Here is a 22,629-nt window from a genome sequence, read left to right as displayed (position 1 = left end):
ATTACATCAGTACTACAACTACCATCATTACATCAGTACTACAACCACCAGCATCAATACTACAACTACCACCATCATTACATCAGTACTACAACTACCATCATCATTACTACAACTACCACCATCATTACATCAGTACTACAACTACCATCATCATTACTACTACCACCACCATCATTACATCAGTACTACTACTACCATCATCATTACTACAACTACCACCATCATTACATCAGTACTACAACTACCACCATCATTACTACTACCACCACCATCATTACATCAGTACTACTACTACCATCATCATTACTACTACCACCACCATCATCACTACTACCACCGCCATCATTACTACTACTACCATCATCATTACCACCACCACCATCGTTACATCAGTACTACAACTACCATCATCATCACTACTACTACCACCATCATCATCACTACTACTACCACCACCATCACTACTACCACCACCATCATTACATCACTACTACTACCACCACCACCATCATTACTACCACCACCATCATTACATCACTACTACTTCCACTATCACTACTACCACCACCACCATCATTACTACCACCACCATCATTACATCACTACTACTACCACCACCATCACTACTACCACCACCACCATCATTACTACCACCACCATCATTACATCACTACTACTACCACCACCACCATCACTACTACCACCACCACCATCATTACTACCACCACCATCATTACATCACTACTACTACCACCACCACCATCACTACTACCACCACCACCATCATTACTACCACCACCATCATTACATCACTACTACTACCACCACCACCATCATTACTACCACCACCATCATTACATCAGTACTACAACTACCATCATCATTACTACAACTACCATCATCATCACTGCTACCACCACCATCATTACATCAGTACTACAACTACCATCATCATTACTACTACCACCACCATCATTACATCAGTACTACAACTACCACCATCATTACTACCACCACCATCATTACATCAGTACTACAACTACCACCATCATGACTACCACCACTATCATTACATCAGTACTACAACTACCACCATCATTACTACTACCACCACCATCATTACATCATTACTACCACCACCACCATCATTACTACAACTACCATCATCATTACTACTACCACCACCATCGTTACATCAGTACTACAACTACCATCATCATTACTACTACCACCATCATCATTACATCAGTACTACAACTACCATCATCATTTCTATTACTACCACCACCATCATTACATCAGTACTACAACTACCATCATCATCATTACTACTACCACCACCACCACCATTATCATTACTACCACCATCATCATTACTACTACCACCACCATCATTACTACTACTACCACCATCATTACTACTATGACCACCATCACTACTACTACGACCACCACCATTACATCAGTACTACAACTACCATCATCATTACTACCACCACCACCATCATTACTACCACCACCACCACCATCATTACTACCACCACCACCACCATCATTACTACCACCACCACCACCATCATTACTACCACCACCACCACCATCATTACTACCACCACCACCACCATCATTACTACCACCACCACCACCATCATTACTACTACCACCACCACCATCATTACTACTACCACCACCACCATCATTACTACTACCACCACCACCACCATCATTACTACCACCGCCACCATCATTACTACCACCACCACCATCATTACTACTACCACCACCATCATTACATCAGTACTACTACTACTACCATCATCATTACTACCACCGCGACCATCATTACTACTACCACCACCATTACATCAGTATTACAACTACCATCATCATTACTACTACCACCATCATTACATCAGTACTACAACCACCATCATCATTACTACTATGACTACCACCACCATCATTACATCAGTACTACAACCACCATCATCATTACTACTATGACTACCACCACCATCATTACATCAGTACTACTACTACCATCATCATTACAATCACCACCTCCACCACCATAATTAAAGTGCTCTCATTACCACTATCACCACCATCATTACAACAGTACTACTACTACCATCATCATTACTACTACCACCATCATTACATCAGTACTACAACTACCATCATCATTACTACTACCACCATCATTACATCAGTACTACTACTACCATCATCATTACTACCACCACCATCATTACATCAGTACTACTACTACCATCATTATTACTACTACCACCTTCATTACATCAGTACTACTACTACCATCATCATTACTACTACCACCATCATTACATCAGTACTACTACTACCATCATTATTACTACTACCACCTTCATTACATCAGTACTACTACTACCATCATCATTACTACTACTACCTTCATTACATCAGTACTACAACTACCATCATCATTACTACTACCACCTTCATTACATCAGTACTACTACTACCATCATCATTACTACCACCACCATCATTACATCAGTACTACTACTACCATCATCATTACTACTACCACCTTCATTACATCAGTACTACTACTACCATCATCATTACTACAGTACTACTACTACCATCATCATTACTACTACCACCATCATTACATCAGTACTACTACTACCATCATCATTACTACTACCACCATCATTACATCAGTACTACTACTACCATCATCATTACTACCACCACCATCATTAAATCAGTACTACAACTACTATCATCATTACTACTACCAGCACCATCATTACATCAGTACTACTACCACCATCATCATTACTACTACCACCACCACCACCATAATTAAAGTGCTCTCATTACCATCACCCTACTACCCGTACCACTACTATTTGGCAAATACATATTTGGCTGCAAGAGGAGCCCATGAGTATTTTTAGTTTTTCCTCTGTGTTTAATAAATTAAAATTTGGAATACATATAGTCGTTTCTGTGAATAATGAATCTCTTTGTGAGGAATATTTCTCACAGTACAGGAGAAAGTGCATCTCTGTCTCTACCTCCCCTGTCGTGCAGTGACCACGTACACGCTCCTCTTTGGGCAGCCATGTCTTTTTATGTCTGCCGGTTTCTATTGCCAATCGGTGGTCACTCAGCCTGTACTTGGTAAGAATCTGTCTCTGTCTCTCTCTGCAGGCCTTTACTTGGTAAGGATCTCTCTCTGTCTCTCTCTGTCTCTCTCTGTCTCTCTCTGTCAGCCTGTACTTGGTAAGAATCTGTCTCTGTCTCTCTCTGTCTCTCTCTGTCAGCCTGTACTTGGTAAGGATCTGTCTCTGTCTCTCTCTGTCTCTCTCTGTCAGCCTGTACTTGGTAAGGATCTGTCTCTGTCTCTCTCTGTCTCTCTCTGTCAGCCTGTACTTGGTAAAGATCTGTCTCTCTCTCTGTCAGCCTGTACTTGGTAAGGATCTGTCTCTGTCTCTCTCTGTCAGCCTGTACTTGGTAAGGATCTGTCTCTGTCTCTCTCTCTCTCTCTCTGTCAGCCTGTACTTGGTAAGGATCTGTCTCTGTCTCTCTCTGTCAGCCTGTACTTGGTAAGGATCTGTCTCTGTCTCTCTCTCTCTCTCTCTGTCAGCCTGTACTTGGTAAAGATCTGTCTCTCTCTCTGTCAGCCTGTACTTGGTAAGGATCTGTCTCTGTCTCTCTCTGTCAGCCTGTACTTGGTAAGGATCTGTCTCTGTCTCTCTCTGTCAGCCTGTACTTGGTAAGGATCTGTCTCTGTCTCTCTCTGTCAGCCTGTACTTGGTAAGGATCTGTCTCTGTCTCTCTCTGTCAGCCTGTACTTGATATGGATCTGTCTCTGTCTCTCTCTGTCAGCCTGTACTTGGTAAGGATCTGTCTCTGTCTCTCTCTGTCAGCCTGTACTTGATATGGATCTGTCTCTGTCTCTCTCTGTCAGCCTGTACTTGGTAAGGATCTGTCTCTGTCTCTCTCTGTCTCTCTCTGTCAGCCTGTACTTGGTAAGGATCTGTCTCTGTCTCTCTCTGTCAGCCTGTACTTGGTAAGGATCTGTCTCTGTCTCTCTCTGTCAGCCTGTACTTGGTAAGGATCTGTCTCTGTCTCTCTCTGTCAGCCTGTACTTGGTAAGGATCTGTCTCTGTCAGCCTGTACTTGGTAAGGATCTCTGCTTCATATCTCTGACAGAGTAGAGATAATCAGCCAATTCATATTCTCTGGTTAGTCGGCTTTGAGATTTTGTTTCGTTTTTCCAATGTTGTAAATATGAGTCCTTTGATTGGTTCATGATTTAGTTTATTGGAATTGTTTCTTTTGAAGCAGTGCTGGTGTCAGCTTGGATGGTGAGGTCCAACACCAGCTGACTGAGAGGGCTCGTGTAACCATGTAGTCTGAGAGTAAGTGTTTAATAAATAAACGGTACATTAAACAAGAAACACAAACAACGCACCGACATGAAACAGAGTCAATAACACCTGAGGAAAGAGCCAAGGGGAGGGACAGATATAGAGAAGATAATCAAGGAGGTGATGGAGTCCAGGTGAGGGTGACAGGTGATGATGGTGACAGGTGTGTGGGATAATCAGCAGTCTGGTGACCTAGAGGCCGGAGAGGGAGTACACCTTGCAGCTCCTTCCTGGACTCAGCTCTTGCTCTGTCTCTCTATCTGTTCATCACACTGTACCATACATTCTCTGTTCCATGGATAGAAGATGATGGTGGGTCATCAACGCAGCAGTAAATGATATGCAAATTCATTCATCCTACATTGTAAAGATGCCACTGACTGTTTTTGCCTTGTTCATCATCAAACTATTTCCAGACTCGAAGGAAGGAAGGCTGGCTGGCTGGCTGATAGGGGAGGTGGTGTAGAGGAGAGGGCAGTAATAATAAAGGAAGAACTAAACCCTGCTTGGCACATTGCTGGTTATCATGGTTGTCAGGTCAGGTGTGACTGAACCCCCTGATGCTGGACTGCAGGGGACTAACATGAGAAGTTAAGGGTTTAGGTTGGACTCCCAAACGTTATGTTCTGTAACCAACTCACACTGGCCGGTGACAGTTATTACCCATTGAAAACTATTGGACGTATGTGTTTGTCTCTGTCTGATTACCTGCTGGACGTGATGGGGTAAATGGTTCTCTCCATCACACTGTACCTCCTGTGAATGGAGCCGCTAGCTGTGTGGGTGTGTGTGTGTGTGTGTGTGTGTGTGTGTGTGTGTGTGTGTGTGTGTGTGTGTGTGTGTGTGTGTGTGTGTGTGTGTGTGTGTGTGTGTGTGTGTGTGTGTGTGTGTGTGTGTGTGTGTTGGCAGCTGTAATCAGTCAGTCGTGGAGCTCACAGACCAGAGCGATTACGGGACTCCGCTGCCTGTTCTGCTTCTCTCTGCTCTCCTCCTGTTCTGCTTCTCTCTGCTCTCCTCCTGTTCTGCTTCTCTCTGCTCTCCTCCTGTTCTGCTTCTCTCTGCTCTCCTCCTGTTCTGCTTCTCTCTGCTCTCCTCCTGTTCTGCTTCTCTCTGCTCTCCTCCTGTTCTGCTTCTCTCTGCTCTCCTCCTGTACTGCTTCTCTCTGCTCTCCTCCTGTACTGCTTCTCTCTGCTCTCCTCCTGTTCTGCTTCTCTCTGCTCTCCTCCTGTTCTGCTTCTCTCTGCTCTCCTCCTGTACTGCTTCTCTCTGCTCTCCTCCTGTACTGCTTCTCTCTGCTCTCCTCCTGTTCTGCTTCTCTCTGCTCTCCTCCTGTTCTGCTTCTCTCTGCTCTCCTCCTGTTCTGCTTCTCTCTGCTCTCCTCCTGTTCTGCTTCTCTCTGCTCTCCTCCTGTTCTGCTTCTCTCTGCTCTCCTCCTGTTCTGCTTCTCTCTGCTCTCCTCCTGTTCTGCTTCTCTCTGCTCTCCTCCTGTTCTGCTTCTCTCTGCTCTCCTCCTATTCTGCTTCTCTCTGCTCTCCTCCTGTGCTGCTGTTGACTCTCCACACAGCAGAGGCAGAGTGGCCAACTGGTGTGTCACAACTGTGACGTTTTTCTCAGCTCAGACCTTGGATCGTGGGAGTTCTCGCTCTGTCAACTAAATGACATAAATGAGTCATTTTGATTATTGGATGGAATAGGCTATTATAATGTGTAGTATACAACACAATGGAAGGTGTTGATGAGTGATCTTTGACCTCTGTGTTTCCAGGTAGAGATTCCCCACACATCCTGAGACTGTCATTGTGACCCTGGGCTGCAGAGGGACACGAGGACAGTGCAGCACAAGGTAATGATCACGTGACAGGGTCACTGTGCTGCCCTGACTACTGTAACCAGGCTAGTAATGATCACGTGACAGGGTCACTGTGCTGCCCTGACTACTGTAACCAGGCTAGTAACACAGTGTACTGGATAACCCCATTGGACAGCAGCTCTGTGTCAGATGGGACCTAGTGTACAGTCCGCTGGTCTTGGACAGGATTGCTGTTATATTACCTGGAGCATGGAGATGGAGTGAATGTCCTTGACATTTAATGGGAATTGTCTTCTTGTCATTTTTTATATTGTACACTGAACAAAAATATAAACGCAACATTCAATAATTTCAAAGATTTTGCTAAGTTACGTTTAATATAAGGAAATCAGTCAATTGAAATAGATGAATTGGGCCCTAATCTATGGATTTCACATGACTGGGAATACAGATATGCATCTGTTGGTCACAGATACCTTTAAAAATAGGTAGGGACGTGGATCAGGAAACCAGTCAGTATCTGGTGTGACCACCATTTCCCTCATGCAGCACGACACATCTCCTTAACATAGAGTGGATCAGGCTGTTGATTGTGGCCTGGGGCTGTGCATTATCATGCTGAAACATGAGGTGATGGTGGTGGATGAATGGCACTACAATGGGCCTCAGGATCTCGTCACGGTATCTCTGTGCATTCAAATTGCCATCGATAAAATTAAATTGTGTTCATTGTCAATATCTTATGCCTGCCCATACCATAACCCCACCGCCACCATGGGGCACTCTGTTCACAACATTGACATCAGCAAACCGCTCGCACACACAACAGGACGCGTCCATGAAGAGCTCCAGTGGCAATCAAAGAGAATCATTTTCCCACTGAAGTCGTTTTGGACACCGAACTGCAGTCTGGTCAAGACCCTGGTGAGGACGACGAGCACGCAGATGAGCTTCCCTGAGACGGTTTCTGATAGCTGGTGCTGAAATTATTCAGTTGTGCAAACCCACAATTTCATCAGTTGTCCGGGTGGCAGGTCTCAGACGATCCCGCAGGTGAAGAAGCCGGATGTGGAGGTCCTGGGTTGGCGTGGTTACACGTGGTCTGTGATTGTGAGGCCGGTTGGATGTACTGCCATATTCTCTAAAATTATGTTGGAGGTGGCTTTTGGTAGAGAAATGAACATTAAATTCTCTGGCAACAACTCTGGTGGACATTCCTGCAGTCTGCATGCCAATTGCCAGCTCCCTCAAAACTTGAGACATCTGTGGCATTGTGTTGTGTGTGTGTGACAAAAATGCACATTTAAGAGTGGCATTTTATTGTCCCCATCACAATGTGCACAAGGTTCACCTGTGTAATGATCATGCTGTTTAATCTGATTATTGATATGCCACACCTGTCAGGTGGATGGATTATCTTGGCAAAGGAGAAATGCTCACTAACAGGGATGTAAACAAATTTATGCACAAAGTTTGAGAAATACGTTTTTTGTGCGTATGGAACATTTCTGGGATCTTTTATTTTAGCTCATGAAACATAGAACCAACACTTTACATGTTGCATTATATTTTTGTTCAGTACAGTTCAATAACCCAGTGAAACTAAAGTGTATATGAAACCATTATTCCAGGCGGTGTTATAGCTAGCAAGATGAGAGACCGGGAGACCGTCAGGAGGGGTGAGGGAAACTGGGGGGGCAACCAGGAGGGAGTCCCCTCAGTGTGGTGCATAATGCTGGGGGCTGAGAACACCGAGTGGCTCACTGTGAGTCCTGCGGAAAACAAGCAGCACCCCTGCCTGGGTGTGTGGGTGTGTGTGGGTGTGTGAGCTTTTCATGTTCTACCTCTGACTCAGCAGCAAGGCCACTGACCTTTCTGTCCTCACCAGTCACCCACATTCAAGTCACACACACACACACACACACACACACACACACACACACACACACACACACACACACACACACACACACACACACACACACACACACACACACACACACCTGAGTGGATAAGACGTGTGTGTGTATATGTGTGGTCCTTAATTTACCATATTAGATTAGATAGCCTATTTTACTCTACAAGAAAATCAGACTGCCAATTTAGCCCTAACGACACGCAGCCGTTTATATTTTGGTTATTTAGGCGCTCCTCTTATCCAGAGCGTACATTTACATTCGTACTGGTCCCCCGTGGGATTTGAACACATAACCCTGGCATTGCAAGAGCTATTCTCTACCAACTGATCCACACGGGACCCTTTAGTCACTTTCATGAGAAGTAGCCCAGAATGCATTATGTTTTAACATACCCTTCTGTAGTCTCCCAATAAGGCTGCAGTTTCTATATTAAATGATGCACCGGTCTGTGACATGTTTATGCTTCTCCATCGTTAGTGTTTACCAAGCAGTGTGTCAGTCAGTCAGTCAGAGCACCAGCCTTTGAGTGCGTCTGCTGCAGATAACCTAGCAGTTAAGGCATTGGGCCAGTAACCGAAGGTCGCTGGATCGAATTCCCCAAAAATCTGTCTGTGCCCTTGAGCAAGGTGTTTAACCCTAAGTCACTCTGTATCAGAATGTCTGCTAAAATGTGTAAATGTTTATGTCTTGTACAGTAACCAAAGAAAAGTTTGAAAACCTGAGTGTGGTAGATAATAATGTGTAACTAAGTATTACACTTTAATAACAAGCATGGGATCCATTTTGGATATCTCTGAGCTTTGGGCTGCATCTCAAATGGTACCCCAATCACACTATGTAGGGACATTTTGACCAGACCCCTTTAGGCCCTGGTCAATAGACCCCATAGGGCCCTGGTCAATAGACCACATAGGGCCCTGGTCAATAGACCCCAAAGGGCCCTGGTCAATAGACCCCATAGGGCCCTGGTCAATAGACCCCATAGGGCCCTGGTTAATAGACCACATAGGGCCCTGGTCAATAGACCCCTTTAGGCGCTGGTCAATAGACCCCTTTAGGCCCTGGTCAATAGACCCCATAGGGCCTATGTGGTCAATAGACTCCTTTAGGCCCTGGTCAATAGACCCCATAGGGCGCTGGTCAATAGACCCCATAGGGCGCTGGTCAATAGACCCCATAGGGCCCTGGTCAATAGACCCCATAGGGCCCTGGTCAAAAGTAGTGCACTATAGGAAATAAAGTGTCATATGGGATCTAACTTTGGTGTGTCGACCTGCAACTTGTTCCCAGGCTGAACCTGGATATTTACCCCTCACCCTTTCCAAAGGCTGTCTGTCTCTGATTATAAAGACAGGAAAGGCTGAACAGGTTGCCTGGCTACGCAAACTCCTTGCTTCGGACAAACGCTACGCCACGCCAACAGACGATAGTTTCTTCTCCTCAATGAGTCTGGATCTGAGAACCTCCCCTATGATTTCTAGAACACATTTACATTACATTTACGTCATTTAGCAGACGCTCTTATCCAGAGCGACTTACAAATTGGTGCATTCACCTTATGATATCCAGTGGATCAACCACTTTACAATAGTACATCTATATCTTTTGGGGGGGGTAGGGGGAGGTTAGAAGGATGACTTTATCCTATCCTAGGTTTTCCTTAAAGAGGTGGGGTTTCAGGTGTCTCCGGAAGGTGGTGATTGACTCCGCTGTCCTGGCGTCGTGAGGGAGCTTGTTCCACCATTGGGGTGCCAGAGCAGCGAACAGTTTTGACTGGGCTGAGTGGGAACTGTGATTCCGCAGAGGTAGGGGGGCCAGCAGGCCAGAGGTGGATGAACGCAGTGCCCTTGTTTGGGTGTAGGGCCTGATCAGAGCCTGAAGGTACGGAGGGGCCGTTCCCCTCACAGCTCCGTAGGCAAGCACCATGGTCTTGTAGCAGATGCGAGCTTCAACTGGAAGCCAGTGGAGTGTGCGGAGGAGTGGGGTGACGTGAGAGAACTTGGGAAGGATGAACACCAAACGGGCTGCGGCGTTCTGGATGAGTTGTAGGGGTTTAATGGCACAGGCAGGGAGCCCAGCCAACAGCGAGTTGCAGTAATTCAGATGGGAGATGACAAGTGCCTGGATTAGGACCTGCGCCGCTTCCTGTGTAAGGCAGGGTCGTACACTGCGAATGTTGTAGAGCATGAACCTACAGGATCGGGTCACCGCCTTGATGTTAGCGGAGAACGACAGGGTGTTGTCCAGGGTCACGCCAAGGCTCTTAGCACTCTGGGAGGAGGACACAATGGAGTTGTCAACCGTGATGGCGAGATCATGGAACGGGCAGTCCTTCCCCGGGAGGAAGAGCAGCTCCGTCTTGCCAAGGTTCAGCTTGAGGTGGTGATCCGTCATCCACACTGATATGTCTGCCAGACATGCAGAGATGTGATTCGCCACCTGGTTATCAGAAGGGGGAAAGGAGAAGATTAATTGTGTGTCGTCTGCGTAGGAATGATAGGAGAGACCATGTGAGGATATGACAGAGCCAAGTGACTTGGTGTATAGCGAGAATAGGAGAGGGCCTAGAACTGAGCCCTGGGGGACACCAGTGGTGAGAGCACGTGGTGCGGAGACAGATTCTCGCCACACCACCTGGTAGGAGCGACCTGTCAGGTAGGACGCAATCCAAGAGTGAGCCGCGCCGGAGATGCCCAACTCGAAGAGGGTGGAGAGGAGGATCTGATGGTTCACAGTATCAAAGGCAGCAGATAGGTCTAGAAGGATGAGAGCAGAGGAGAGAGAGTTAGCTTTAGCAGTGCGGAGAGCCTCCGTGACACAGAGAAGAGCAGTCTCAGTTGAATGACCACTCTTGAAACCTGACTGATTTGGATCAAGAAGGTCATTCTGAGAGAGATAGCAAGAGAGCTGGCCAAGGACGGCACGCTCAAGAGTTTGAGAGAAAAGAAAGAAGGGATACTGGTCTGTAGTTGTTGACATCGGAGGGATCGAGTGTAGGTTTTTTGAGAAGGGGTGCAACTCTTGCTCTCTTGAAGACGGAAGGGACGTAGCCAGCGGTCAAGGATGAGTTAGTTGATGAGCGAGGTGAGGTAAGGGAGAAGGTCTCCGGAAATGGTCTGGAGAAGAGAGGAGGGGATAGGGTCACGTGGGCAGGTTGTTGGGCGGCCGGCCGTCACAAGTCGCAAGATTTCATCTGGAGAGAAAGGGGAGAAAGAGGTCAAAGCATAGGGTACGGCAATGTGAGCAGGACCAGCGGTGTCGTTTGACTTAACGAGGATCGGATGTCGTCAACCTTCTTTTGAAAATAGTTGACGAAGTCATCCGCAGAGAGGGGGAGGAGGATTCAGGAGGGAGGAGAAGGTGGCAAAGAGCTTCCTAGGGTTAGAGGCAGATGCTTGGAACACAAAGTCGCAAACACATTCTAACTGTTCTGATTGGTCCCAGAAATTGATGGGCCTTATTCTAAAATGTATTAAATCAATCTACACACAATACTCCATAATTCTTTGCAAGTGTATTAAAAATAAAAATGTAGATTACATTTACACAAGTATTCAGACCCGTTACTCAGTACTTTGGTGAAGCACCTCTGGCAGCAATTACAGCCTTGAGTCTTCTTGGGTATGACGCTACAAGCTTGGCACACCTGTATTTGGGGAGCTTCTCCCATTCTTCTCTGCAGATCTTCTCAAGCTCTGTCAGGTTGGATTGGAGCGTTGCTGCACAGTTATTTTCAGGTCTCTCCAGAGATGTTAGATCGGGTTCAAGTCCGGGCTCTGGCTGGGCCACTCAAGTATATTCAGAGACTTGTCCTGAAGCCAATCCTGCGTTGTCTTGGCTGTGTGCTTAGGGTCGTTGTCTTGTTGGAAGTTGAACCTTCAACCCAGAGGTCCTGAGTGCTCTGGAGCAGGTTTTCATCAAGGATCTCTCTGTACTTTGCTCCGTTCAACTTTGCCTCAATCCTGACTTGTCTCTCGGTCCCTGCTGCTGAAAAACATCCCCATATCATGATGCTGACACCACCATGCTTCACCGTAGGGATGGTGCCAGGTTTTCTCCAGATGTGACGCTTGGCATTCAGGCCAAAGAGTTCAATCTTGGTTTCATCAGACCAGAGAATCTTGTTTCTCATGGTCTGAGAGTCTTTAGGTGCCTTTTGGCAAACTCCAAGTGGCTGTCATGTGCCTTTTACTGAGGAGTGCCTTCCGTCTGGCCACTCTACCATAAAGGCCTGATTGGTGGAGTGCTGCAGAGATGGTTGTCCTTCTGGAAGGTTATCCCATCTCCACAGAGGAACTCTAGAGCTCTGTCAGAGTGACCATTGGGTTCTTGGTCACCTCCCTGACCAAAGCCCTTCTCCCCTGATTGCTCAGTTTGGCCGGGCGGCCAGCTCTAGGAAGAGCCTTGGTGGTTCTAAAATTCTTCCATTTAAGAATGATGGAGGCCACTGTGTTCTTGGGGACCTTCAATGCTGCAGAAATGTTTTGGTACCCTTCCCCAGATCTGTGCCTTGGACACAATCCTGTATCAGAGCTCTACGGACAATTCCTTCGACCTCATGGCTTGGTTTTTGCTCTGACATGCACTGTCAACTGTTGGACCTTATATAGACAGGTGTTTGTGTGCCTTTCCAAATCATGTCCAATCAATTGAATTTACCACAGGTGGACTCCAATCCCGTTTTAGAAATATCTCAAGGATGATCAATAGAAATTGGATGCACCTGAGCTCAATTTCGAGTTTTGTAGCAAAGGGTCTGAAAAGTTATGTAAATAAGGTATTTCTGTTTATAATATTTTATACATTTGCAAAAGTTTAAAAACACTGTTTTCGCTTTGTCAGTATGGGATATTGTATGTAGGTTGCTGAATATTTTTTTATTATTTAATCCCTTTTAGGATAATGCTGTAACGTAACAAAATGTGGTTAAAGTCAAGAGGTCTGAATACTTTCTGAAGGCACTGTGCATAGTGAAGGATAGAGCAGCGGAAGAATTCAGTTTGAGTTGTCAGGCAACTGAACAGGTGCTGATCATGATTTAAGGCCTTCTTCTGGCAAAAGGAAGAGCTGAAGCACAGAGAATGGTCCTGCTGGGTTCAATAGTATTTCTTCTCTTTCAAATACTTTGAACGTTTGTTTGCTTGAGCCTGCCTCGAGACGGAGTGCCACATGGGCAGGGTTTGCGCTTTTGGGACTATTCCATTGTTTCCGTTGTGCCAGAGCCAAGCAAGCGCAATCAAGCACAGCTAATGTATTTAAAAGAAAATAAATAGAGCCTGGTATTTGAACCTAGGTCTCCCTCAGCCAGGACAGAGCTGAAGCAGAGGGAAGACAGACCAGACTCTGTCTAGCTCGCTTTGTCTCTGTATAGCTCTCTCTGTCTCTGTATAGCTCTCTGTCTCTGTATAGCTCTCTGTCTCTGCATAGCTCTCTCTCTCTGCATAGCTCTCTCTGTCTTTGTATAGCTCTCTCTGTATAGCTCTCTCTGTCTCTGCATAGCTCTCACTGTCTTTGTATAGCTCTCTCTGCATAGCTCTCTCTGTCTCTGCATAGCTCTCTGTCTCTGCATAGCTCTCTCTGTCTCTGCATAGCTCTCTCTGTCTCTGCATAGCTCTCTCTGTCTCTGCATAGCTCTCTCTGTCTCTGCATAGCTCTCTCTGTCTCTGCATAGCTCTCTCTGTCTCTGCATAGCTCTCTCTGTCTTTGTATAGCTCTCTCTGTCTAGCTCTCTCTGTCTCTGTCTAGCTCTATCTGTCTCTGTCTAGCTCTCTCTCTCTCTGTATAGCTCTCTCTGTCTCTGTCTAGCTCTCTCTCTCTCTGTATAGCTCTCTCTGTCTCTGTATAGCTCTCTCTGTCTCTGCATAGCTCTCTCTGTCTCTGCATAGCTCTCTCTGTCTTTGTATAGCTCTCTCTGCATAGCTCTCTCTGTCTCTGCATAGCTCTCTCTGTCTCTGCATAGCTCTCTCTGTCTCTGTCTAGCTCTCTCTCTCTCTGTATAGCTCTCTCTGTCTCTGTATAGCTCTCTCTGTCTCTGCATAGCTCTCTCTGTCTCTGCATAGCTCTCTCTCTCTGCATAGCTCTCTCTGTCTCTGCATAGCTCTCTCTGTCTCTACATAGCTCTCTCTGTCTCTGCATAGCTCTCTCTGTCTCTGCATAGCTCTCTCTGTCTCTGCATAGCTCTCTCTGTCTCTGTATAGCTCTCTCTGTCTCTGCATAGCTCTCTCTGTCTCTGCATAGCTCTCTCTGTCTCTGCATAGCTCTCTCTGTCTCTGCATAGCTCTCTCTGTCTTTGTCTAGCTCTCTCTGTCTCTGTATAGCTCTCTTTGTCTGTATAGCTCTCTTTGTCTCTGTATAGGTCTCTCTGTCTCTCTAGCTGTTTTTCTGTCTAGCTTTCTTTGTTTCTCTGTCTTTGTCTCTCTCTGTCTAGCTGTGTTTGTCTCTCTCTGTCTAGCTGTCTTTGTCTCTCTCTGTCTAGCTGTCTTTGTCTCTCTCTGTCTAGCTGTCTTTGTCTCTCTCTGTCTAGCTGTCTTTGTCTCTCTCTGTCTAGCTGTCTTTGTCTCTCTCTGTCTAGCTGTCTTTGTCTCTCTCTGTCTAGCTGTCTTTGTCTCTCTCTGTCTAGCTGTCTTTGTCTCTCTCTGTCTAGCTGTCTTTGTCTGTCTCTGTCTAGCTGTCTTTGTCTCTCTCTGTCTAGCTGTCTTTGTCTCTCTCTGTCTAGCTGTCTTTGTCTGTCTCTGTCTAGCTGTCTTTGTCTGTCTCTGTCTAGCTGTCTTTGTCTGTCTCTGTCTAGCTGTCTTTGTCTGTCTCTGTCTAGCTGTCTTTGTCTGTCTCTGTCTAGCTGCTCCTGATGTGTTGCAGATGTGGCAGCAGTGTTTGTGTGGCAGCCAGGGCTCTCATCCCAACACGGCTGTGATTTATAACCCAGGACACAGAGCAATGCTTTCAACCATCGGGACAACCTAAACAACAGTGTGGTGTGTGTAGACATGGTGACCGGGGAGTGCTGGCCTGCTTGGTTGTCTGACTGTCTGACCTGAGGTTTGGCTCCCTACCACAGAGTTGGCTGGCTGGACTCTTGCTCCTTGGTCAGTTCTGTTGACCAGGCTCGCTTTCATCTGGCCACTGGGTCAGCCACAGACTGAACTCTATTAGTTGGTTACAGACTGAACTCTATTAGTTGGTTACAGACTGAACTCTATTAGTTAGTTACAGACTGAACTCTATTAGTTAGTTACAGACTGAACTCTATTAGTTAGTTACAGACTGAACTCTATTAGTTAGTTACAGACTGAACTCTATTAGTTAGTTACAGACTGAACTCTATTAGTTAGTTACAGACTGAACTCTATTAGTTAGTTACAGACTGAACTCTATTAGTTGGTTACAGACTGAACTCTATTAGTTGGTTACAGACTGAACTCTATTAGTTAGTTACAGACTGAACTCTATTAGTTAGTTACAGACTGAACTCTATTAGTTAGTTACAGACTGAACTCTATTAGTTAGTTACAGACTGAACTCTATTAGTTAGTTACAGACTGAACTCTATTAGTTAGTTACAGACTGAACTCTATTAGTTAGTTACAGACTGAACTCTATTAGTTAGTTACAGACTGAACTCTATTAGTTAGTTACAGACTGAACTCTATTAGTTAGTTACAGACTGAACTCTATTAGTTAGTTACAGTCTGAACTCTATTAGTTAGTTACAGACTGAACTCTAGTAGTTAGTTACAGATATGGAATTCTCTGATCTTTGATAAATATTACACAGTAGTGATGTGGTCCAGTAGTGATGTCAGTTTGCTGGTTCCCTTTGGTGTCTGTTCTGTTTATTGATGACGTTGTTTTAATCACCAACAATCAACATCTGTGCTCCTTGTGCTTAAGTACAACTTGGAGTGCGCTGTTGGACATCGTGTGTGTGTGTGTGTGTGTGTGTGTGTGTGTGTGTGTGTGTGTGTGTGTGCGTCTAATTGATTGCTCATGGTGTTTTGTGAATGACTAAACCGTGCACCACCCTCCTTTACCAGCACATAACTTCCCAGTGTTTTGTTGTCATGATCAGTTGGTTTTCTGGCAGCTTGCTGCCGTTTTAGCGTTCAACTCTGGGTTGACTTTCCGCTCATTCCTTTGAACCGTCTGTCTGCTTCTCTCTCTCTTTCTCTCTCGCCGCAGAGTCCTTGATGAAGCAATGACTTTGGCAGTGGGATGTTTCTGCCTCTCTTTCCGTCAGTCTCTCTTTCCGTCAGTCTCTCTTTCCGTCAGTCTCTCACTCTCCAGGTAGCAGCACCCTATTCCCTGCAATGTGCACTATTTTTAACCAGATCCCTATGGGCCCTAGTGCACTTAATAGTGAATAGGGTGCCATTTGAGAGGCCTTGCTGTCTGGGTTTATGTTGATATTCAGATATTCATGGATTGAAACATCAGAACTCAGCTCCCTCTTACAGCTCCACAATATCCCATAATATCTAACGTGACCTGTGTGTGTGGACGTTAACATGGCATTGAAAACACAATCACTAGCCTTATCTCAGACTCGGATCGTTAAGCTTGCTTTGTCCCAGTTTTCCACCGACTCAATGTAAAATATTAATGTGTCAGTTAGAATGGATCCTAGGTCAGTTATCTAGGTGTAAGACGATACTCCTCCAGTCTCTGTCCTCTCTTTTTTCCGTTGGATCGGATGTCCGTCCGTAGGTTTCTAGTTGCTTTGCCATATGTGTCCTGTATGTTGCCCCTTTATGATCCCTCAGCTGTCATGGAGAAGGACTATTCATGCTTGAAGACTTTGTCACCCAGGACCTGTCTCCTTCCAGCTGGCTTTATTACAGTAATACACTACGTTTTCCTACAGTGTTTAGGCCTATACAATACACATCTACACATGTTTAATCACTGGCTACTCACACTTATATTACTGCCATATTGCTCTGTAAGGAGATTCTCAGACCCTGTCATCCCTGTCTTACTTTCTGTGCTGTGTTTTCCTCTGTAAGATGGTCGGTTCACCCGAGTCCAGCCCAGCCCAATACAATATTATTTAATCATCACTACAGCAGTATCTCTGCTATGCATTGTTTTGTCTGCCCGAGTTAGTTTCCATTATTCTACCTCTCCACATATACAGTCTGTTTTTTTCTTCATTCTGCTGGAGTATCTTATGGAAAAAAGTCCTAAACTCACTCAATATCGCCTAGTTACAGCCCGTGGCATGTCCAGCACATGTTGAATGGGGTGACCAAGGTGAGGCACAGACCACGTTTAGGGGGCCATAACATTTTGAATGGGGTTGCCAGGGTGAGGCACAGACCCAGTTTAGGGGGGCCATAACATTTTGAATGGGGTTGCCAAGGTGAGGCACAGACCCAGTTTAGGGGGGCCATAACATTTTGAATGGGGTGACCAAGGTGAGGCACAGACCCAGTTTAGGGGGCCATAACATTTTGAATGGGGTGACCAAGGTGAGGCACAGACCCAGTTTAGGGGGGCCATAACATTTTGAACCGTAATCAATGCGAGGTGTATTTTTTCAATATAATTATGATGTTTCAGCCCATTCAGTACATTTCCCTGTTCAAATAAATCATCTATCAATTCCAAAAGTCTTGTTACAGTGTTTGAGTTCAAGGATTTGAAATAAGGGTATTAGCATACAGCAGTTAATCCACTGGTGTTGTACTGTACCCTACCAACTCAGCCAGTTGAAGATAACTCAAAATGCAGCCCTCATTCTACTTTCCACCCATCGTAGTTTTAGGAAGGATGTCACGTCCTGAACAGGTAAAGAGGTCATTTGCCATATGGTCAGGGCGTGGCAGGGGGTTGTTTTGTGTGGGTTTTGGGGTTTTCTGTTTCTATGTGGGAGTGTTCTAGTTTTCTATTTCTATGTGTTGTTTTTCCATGTTTGGCCGGGTATGGTTTCCAATCAGAGGCAGGTGTCTTTCGTTGTCTCTGATTGGAAGCCATACTTAGGCAGCCTGTTTTCCTTTGGGGTTTGTGGGTAGTTGTTTTCCGTTTGAGTCTTAGTACCTGATGGGGCTGTTGAAGTGTTTTCATTAAAGAATTAAGAATGAGCACTATCCACGCTGCGTCTTGGTCTCCATTCCACGACCCCTGTGACAGATAAGAATATTCCTGGAAAATATGTTGTAGGTGCAACATAAAATAAAGTGCAAGGGTTTGAGTGAGAGGTCTAACTGGTGTCTCCAAGTGGACACACACCTCTCCAAAGTGTTCACAGTTCCGAAGAAATGTAAATGCACATTTATGACTCAAAGGACAGTCTTCAACTATAAAGTGCTTTTTTTAGCTCTCCTATCTGTGTCGTTGAGGAACTAGAGCGAACACACTTGTAGCTGTTTGTGTTAGAACACAGCCTTGCATCCCCGCCTTTACACAATTACTGTTGTTGTTTAGGCAATCCAAAAAACGGTCCATTATAAATTGCATTCTGGGTCAGGTGGGCATCATTTAAAAGATAAGCAGATGGGGATGTTGGTCTGCTGCATTCAGATGCGTGGTCCGCGTCAAATCTTCTCCACAACTGGGCTGGCCAATCAGGTTTCAGACGGCATGTCCTTATATGATACCAAAGTACACAACGGTTTTGGCTTGCACGTAAAGAAAAAATGGAGAATACCTTCCTTGAATTTTATTATGTATTAATTGTGTTATGTTTTATGTACTTTTGTCTTTTTTAAGTACATGACCAAATGAATTTCTACCTGGTGGGATGATAAAGCTGATCTAATCTTATCAGTCTATGTGACCAGGACTGCCCTGAGAGACCAGCAGCACCTCAATACAGCCTAGTTGCACCAGATACTTTTGTTACAGAAGAATTTGAGCATATCTTCCCTCGGTCTATGACAAAAAACATATCTAATACAACACTACACAAATGTTATGACGTGTGCCTTCCTTAGATATTCTATGTGACTTGACTTGCCTTGTACTGCGAGGTCGGGGTGTATGGAATGCATGTTAACAACCCTCTGCTCTCACAAAGCAGCACATCAGGTTCCACTAGGTTTTACACTGTGTGTGTGTGTGTGTGTGTGTGTGTGTGTGTGTGTGTGTGTGTGTGTGTGTGTGTGTGTGTGTGTGTGTGTGTGTGTGTGTGTGTGTGTGTGTGTGTGTGTGTGTGTGTGTGTGTGTGATGCTTCAGGCAGGGAATGGTAGGTGGTAGGAGGAGTGTGTTAAATGCTTGAAGTGTTCATGGATGACAGTTTGTTTTCTCCACAGCAGTCAGTGTAGCTGTTCTAGTGTTTACCCAGAGCAATCTATGAACACTGTTTTTAATACTTAGCTACTGCCCTTAGCTTACACTACACTAACACCTGGCTGCTGGACACATCACCTTGCTCATTCATCTCTCTTCTTCACTTCCTTTTGAATCTCTTTTCTGTCCCACCATCTTGCAGTAAGGAATATGCAGTAAGGTATATGCAGTAAGGAGTATGCAGTGAGGAGTATGCAGTGAGGAGTATGCAGTGAGGAGTATGCAGTGAGGAGTATGCAGTGAGGAGTATGCAGTGAGGAGTATGCAGTGAGGAGTATGCAGTGAGGAGTATGCAGTGAGGAGTATGCAGTGAGGAGTATGCAGTGAGGAGTATGTAGAGAGACACTGAATGAGTTTAGTTGTTGTATGACAAGCGATATAGAGGTGTGGCCTGATGTCCCTCCAATATATGTGTGTCACCTCAGTGTTGTGTGTGTGTGTGTGTGTGTGTGTGTGTGTGTGTGTGTGAGAGAGAGTGTGTCACATCCACACACTCTCTTAGGTCAGCTCCCTGAACGGTAGCCTGGTTAAAAATTCAGGACATTGCTGAGGCTTGCCCTCTTTCTGCAAACACACACACACACACACACACACACACACACACACACACACCCACACTTAACATAACATAATATCCTCTTCAACCAGTTGGTCTCTCTGCAGTCCTGGATTGGGACAGTGGGGGGTGGGGGTGGCGGGGGGGGGGGGGGGGGGGGGAGAGCTTCTCTTTCACAGCAGCAGGGCATATTCATCTCTCCTCGTCTCTCAGAAGCCCCCCGCATCAACTGGAAAGAATGCTTGTTCTGCTGTTTGTGTTGCTATACCTTTTGGTACAAACACACCTTTGTCTACACTCCCTCAAGGCCCTTCTCTTAGGTTCAGCCCCAGTCTGATCTTCATCTCTCAGCTGAATGACTATCTGAGTTTGAGAGAGAGTATACTGTAGCCATTGTTCAGTCCGTAGGATTCTGGCACAGCAACACTGTATTGGTTTGGCTGGAAGAAACTGTATTTTTTTCCCCTGTTTGAACAAAAAATATAAGAAGCAATGATTTTTTTCCTTCTAACTCTCCCAGGAGAATAAAATGGCTCAAGAAGGAGATAATCTGGTGTTAAAGGTGTTGCTGCAGGATACTATCACTCCCCTGGGTTAGCATTTTGAATGGGGTTGCCATAGAGATCCGTCTTTACAAAAATACACTGACCTCATTCTGATTGAACTTGGTTTAGGGGGGCAATAACATTTTGAATGGGGTTGCCATAGAGATCTGTCTTTACAAAAATACACTGACCTGATTCTGATTGACAGTTTAGGGGGGCCATAACATTTTGAATGGGGTGACCAAGGTGAGGCACAGACCCAGTTTAGGGGGGCCATAATATTTTGAATGGGATTGCCAAGGTGAGGCACAGACCCAGTTTAGGGGGGCCATAACATTTTGAATGGGGTTGCCATAGAGATCTGTCTTTACAAAAATACACTGATTGGCCAGATGGTGGCGCTATAACAAAAGATTGAAAATGAAAAGCTTGAAAGGTCACGCCCCTTACCCCATTTGACCTAAAGTCATGCAATTTGGTAGATAGGTCCCCCTCCTCACGAGGAACAAATTTACCTCAGGGACCCATACTGCTCTACCATCCAAAAAGGCAGTAACTGCTCATAGCGTGGAACTGAGAAAAATTGCTTTTATTTACCTTGGTTTCACAGTAACATTATGAAGTTACTGCTGACATGACCCTCATTTTCTCCAAAACAGAATACAATAGAGGCGGGATACTTGTCCACATGATTAAGCATGTATTTAATGTAGAGAAAATGACATTAACTCATTTTCGACCAAATGAGAAGTTACTGCCTTTTTGCTTGGTAGGGCAGCATAAGGTCTGCCATGATGGATGTTCTGCCATACTTGAATTTTGTGAAAAACACTTAAAATTATTCTGGCACCGAATGACCAATCTGCATGAACCATGATATTTTTTTATTTCACCTTTATTTAACCAGGTAGGCCAGTTGAGAACAAGTTCTCATTTACAACTGCGACCTGGCCAAGATAAAGCAAAGTAGTTCGACAACATACAACAACACAGAGTTACACATGGAGTAAAACAAACATACAGTCAATAATACAGTAGAAAAATAAGTCTATATACAATGTGAGCAAATGAGGTGAGATAAGGGAGGTAAAGGCAAAAAAAGGCCACGGTGGCAAAGTAAATACAATATAGCAAGTAAAACACTGGAATGGTAGATTTGCAGTGGAAGAAAGTGCAAAGTAGAAATAATGGGGTGCAAAGGAGCAAAATAAATATGTGGCATCTATGGACAAATGGCTCTCAACACAATATTTTCCAGATTAGTACTTAAAACAACATGGCTACTATTGACCAATAGACATTCATATGGGCGTGGTCTGGCACTTAAATGCATATAAATAAGTCGAGGATATTCGTATTGTAACACAATTTGGAAAACATGTTGCAAACACTGCCAAGATTCTTGTTTATGAATCAAGCAGATCTTTGTGACATTTGTTTTGATTACTAGTTGATTCACAGTTATTGATTGGACTCACTAGTCCGTGCACATAAGTGTTTTAACTGCCATAGCTACACTTCCCCATTTCTTTCTGAAAGAGAGAGAGACAGTGTTTTTCTGTGATTCTGGTGGTGTCTGGCTCTCCGTCTCTGGCAGACAGATCCCAGGATTTGGTTAATGATTGTTGTTGTCGAGCAGAGTGCCCAAATTGACCTGGAATGAATGGATTCACTGATCCGCTCCGACTTGGCACAGCGAGAGTGAGGGAGAGAGAGAGAGAGACAGCGACACAGAGAGAGAGGTAGGTACTGCAGCAGTGGCATACACAAACACAAACACAAACACACACACACAGTAATCTAAACACACACCTGCTTCCGCATCTATTCTCTGACTCTGAATTGCCTTTTCTATCGCTTGTCCAAATACACAATTCCATTTACCTTCTCAGTCGCTATTTAACTCTCGCTCTCTCCTCCATCTCTCTTTTTCTCCCTCCCTCCCTCCCTCCCTCCCTCCCTCCCTCCCTCCCTCCCTCCCTCCCTCTCGTGCTCTCTCATCCCTCTCTCTCTCTCTCTTTCTGACTCACATCCACAGAGGCTATGATCCTGCGCAGTGTAGATCTAGAGGCCCTAGCTCTA

The 22,629-nt window shown here is 45.2% G+C and overlaps 1 protein-coding gene across 9 annotated transcripts in view; it reads left to right on the top strand.

Annotated features, from left to right (window-relative positions):
• The window catches only part of strbp.2 (spermatid perinuclear RNA binding protein), a 189,584-nt gene that overhangs the window by 55,718 nt on the left and 111,237 nt on the right, over positions 1-22,629 (top strand). For 8 of the 9 annotated variants that reach the window (XM_045692186.2, XM_045692188.2, XM_045692191.2 and 5 more), the window contains exon 2: positions 6,199-6,276. The exons of the other annotated variant lie outside the window; for it this stretch is intronic. The gene's annotated coding sequence lies outside the window, so the exon portion shown is untranslated. The remainder of the gene's footprint in view (positions 1-6,198; positions 6,277-22,629) is intronic. 9 annotated transcript variants of the gene reach the window in all.

Source organism: Salmo salar, chromosome 13 (genome assembly GCF_965601325.2).
Source record: "Salmo salar chromosome 13, fSalSal1, whole genome shotgun sequence".
NCBI lineage: Eukaryota > Metazoa > Chordata > Actinopteri > Salmoniformes > Salmonidae > Salmo > Salmo salar.
Note: the sequence above shows the minus strand (reverse complement) of the source record. Positions and strands in the feature narration are given on the sequence as shown.